Raw genomic sequence first — 3606 nt, 5'->3', positions numbered from 1 at the left:
GCTTCTAAACTTAGGAAATGATAGATATTTTTGTTCACATGTATGATTTTTTTGTTCTTTATTCATTTGAAAAGATTTTTCAAAGTCTTTTGGTTATTCTGACCCATGTAGAAAGAGATTAGAAATCAAAAAGTAGTACGAAAGTAATAAATTATGCAGAACACACAGTAAGTTGTTCTGAAGCAGCCATTTTCACGATGTTGAATTCGGAATTCATAAATTTTTGGTTCGCTTCGAACGGCATTTTCATTTTGTACCGTTTTTTCTATACATTAATACATATTAAGTTCAGTTTCGTGACATTTCCGGCATTTGTTGACATTTTTGTCACATAATGCACATACGTAACAGACTGTCAAGAATAACGTTTAACACTAGATAATTTATTTCTATGACTATATGATTGGATATCAAAAGAAATCATGCATTTAATTCATTCGTCATGGAAATGATTTACCTGATATGCGAAATCTTGTCAAGATACATTATTCTTTCACACAATTTTAAAACCATAACCCTATAAACAGATTTTTGGCGAACTTTTATTTTTTATTGTTCAAATTCTTAACGTTCTTTCTGGATTTTTCAATCTGTTCTGCGATAAATATTTTCAAGAAAATTTATTTGCATACTGTCTATTTCAGTAGGATACTGTAGTAACAAAGGTTATTTAAATCATTTATGTGGAATTAGGTTGGAAAAGTGTCCAGTCAATGTTGTTAAGTTCGTTTTTTTTTTCATCGAATTGAAAAACTGATATTTATTCAAATTCACTCAGAACAAGATAAATGAAATGTGTACTCTCAGTTTATATCAGATAGTTTTGATGTTACGCTGTTGCGGATGACGATTCCAAATGATGAATTACGCAAATAAAAAAAATACACATAACAAACTATTTGTTTTGCCCAAAATGAACACATGGAACGCAATGTTTTAGTTTTGTCGGCAGTTTGTTAAATCTCCGCAAGGTAGCGTATTCGAGCGCTGGAGTTGCGAATTTCGGTCTGCATCTATCTCAATATGCTGAAATTCATATTTCCCTTGGAAATTTTGTTCCCCAAAAGGGTAATAGTATTTAAAATGTCTTTTTCTGTCACAACAGTACATTTATTCGTAACGCTAAATCAGTCAATTAAAAAAGATCTTTGAAAATATCTTTCAGAGAAAGTGTCTCAGATATATTGAACGATATTTTTTCGGCCGTTAAAATTAGAAAGTTTTCTAAATTTACATCTTCTTGGAAAGGAATGGGAATCTAGTTGTTTGATAAGGATACACTGTGGACAATCGTTAGAGTGGTGAAGAATTTTCTTTTCTTTATGCTCAAAGTACGAATTAAAATGCGTAAATATTTTTTATTTTATTTCGTTTTTGAAAAATAATAGAAATGTCTCCAATTAACTCTAGTTATTACATGAAATGTACATTTTACTAACAAAAATCTTTTATGCTCACTTTCGTGGGTTTCTTATTCACACAGAGCGCGAACTTTCATTTCTTAATTCCGTAACTTTTTTTTCGGGTACCTCACTACAGCAACAAACAGCAGCGCCATTGCACTTATTGTGTCACTCGCATTTTTGGCGAAACACAAGAGAATAATGTTTCCATCAAGCTCAATCGAATTTTCCAATCAAACGTAGAAAACTGAAGCATTTTCATGCTTTCATCAAATACATTACGTTCAAAAGTTGAACTTTTTCCGCACGTCTTCAATTCTATCCTGCTCAACTAAAACAGTAAAAACCCATGCCTTATAATAAAAGACTTAATTCGTTAAATTCACAAATTAAAATGTCAGCAAGTGTTCTAACATTTATATTTGAAAGTATCAAATGTGCAAGAGACAAATGAATAAATAAATAAATTATGAACGAAAGACACTTGAATTTGAGATTTCATCTCTAACAAACATGCTAAATTCCCGCATTACAACATTATTTCCGGGAACCCTCTTTGTATCTCTCGCGAACCACCAGGGTTTCGCGAACTACCGGTTTGGAAACGATGCATGAAGTTCGTATTCGTGTACGAACTGTTTCACTCTTCAGTCCTGTTCAGAAGAAACAGTACTTTTCTCCGCACACACCCCACCTCTTAGCCGTAAGCCTTAGGTTTCATTGAGAAGAAACAGTACTGGCTACAATGCTCTACAAATGGCCTGCAAACTACCTGTCACGTGTGTGGTTTGACTAAAATCTACTTACATACTTAACCAAGGCCGCAGAGAGCCAAGTCGGGCCCGTTTTCAGTTATTTCGCCGTGTCCCCTCCCGCCCTCCCCCCCCCAAAAATGAAGTAAACGGGGAGTTTCCCCCCTTTTTTCTTATTTTCTTCTTCTTTTTTTTTGACTAACGGTTTTAGAAATATTTATAACAGGAAGATGGTTACGATTTTAGAAAATTCTCGCTGAACAATCATGTTAAGCCCTTGAACCAAACAAAAATAATGAAAAATTACGTCACAATAATTGAAAACTTTTAATGAATAAAGTTACAAAGCAATTATCTCGTCATGTCCATTGTTACTCAATCTCATGTTGTAACGGAGAACGAATTCACTACATCTTCGGGAAAGTTTCGAACGAAATGGATGTAGTGAAAAAACTGAAATTGAGAAATACAGGGTGTCCAGCAAAGGACTCCCTGTTTTCAAAGTTAGATGTCTCGAAAACAAAGGACGATATCGGAATAAAATAAACGGTATGTTTATCGTGAAACCCATAAAAAGTCATATACATGAACTTGTAAATTAGTTTTAAAAAGTTCCAACAGGTGGCGCTGCACGCTGTAATTGCAATAAAAGTCTCCATGAATAGTAGAGTCCCTATACGAAAACGTAGTTTTCAGAGTTGTGACAACAGCTACGCTCGGAAAGCACAACCGGTTACAGGGGGAAGATAGGGTTGCCGCCGATCTGCAAGATTGGCTCCTTGCTCGCTTTCGAGTTTCATTTAAAAAAATAGTCACAAAAGCGAGCGGGAAGAGTGGCTGAAACGGGTTCTGAACGATGTGCGGATTCGAAAATGCATGCTGTCAATAATGAAACGCTCGATTTTGATTCAAACATTAAAAAAAGACAAAATGGCCCTGTGTTAGCAGAATTAAAAGCAGATTTTTTTCTTAAACCTTATTCTCTTTATTACGATTAATTTTAAATTAATCAAAAGATTCCGAGATCTTGTTGTTGTTGTAAACAACATAGATTTCTGCTGTTTGAATTATTTTTTGGTGTTATTGTATCTATAAACTCAAATTTGCTGTCACATGCCTTTTACAGTTAAAACTAAGGAATAATTTATTATTTTTTACTTTAAGCAAAAATACATCCATTTAATTCTGCCGAGTTTTTTTTAAATTTTATTTCTTTTTTTTTCGGTTCGCAGCATGTGAATTCTCACCTCCATATATTAGAATTAAACTGATTCAAGGTAAATGAAGAGATAAAAAAAAAGGTAAGAAAATGAAAATAAATAAACGACAGATAATGCACATTAGAAATTGCTTGTTTTTGTTTCGGAAAGACAAGCGTTATTAAGAGTTTTAAATCTAAAAATATTTCCTGTAACCATCTAAAAAGCAATATCACTAATTAAAATGGTTTG

Source organism: Uloborus diversus, chromosome 4, assembly GCF_026930045.1.
Source record: "Uloborus diversus isolate 005 chromosome 4, Udiv.v.3.1, whole genome shotgun sequence".
In the NCBI taxonomy this organism is placed as follows: Eukaryota; Metazoa; Arthropoda; class Arachnida; order Araneae; family Uloboridae; genus Uloborus; species Uloborus diversus.
The sequence above is the reverse complement of the archived record's forward strand: the minus strand, read 5'-3'. Positions refer to the sequence as shown.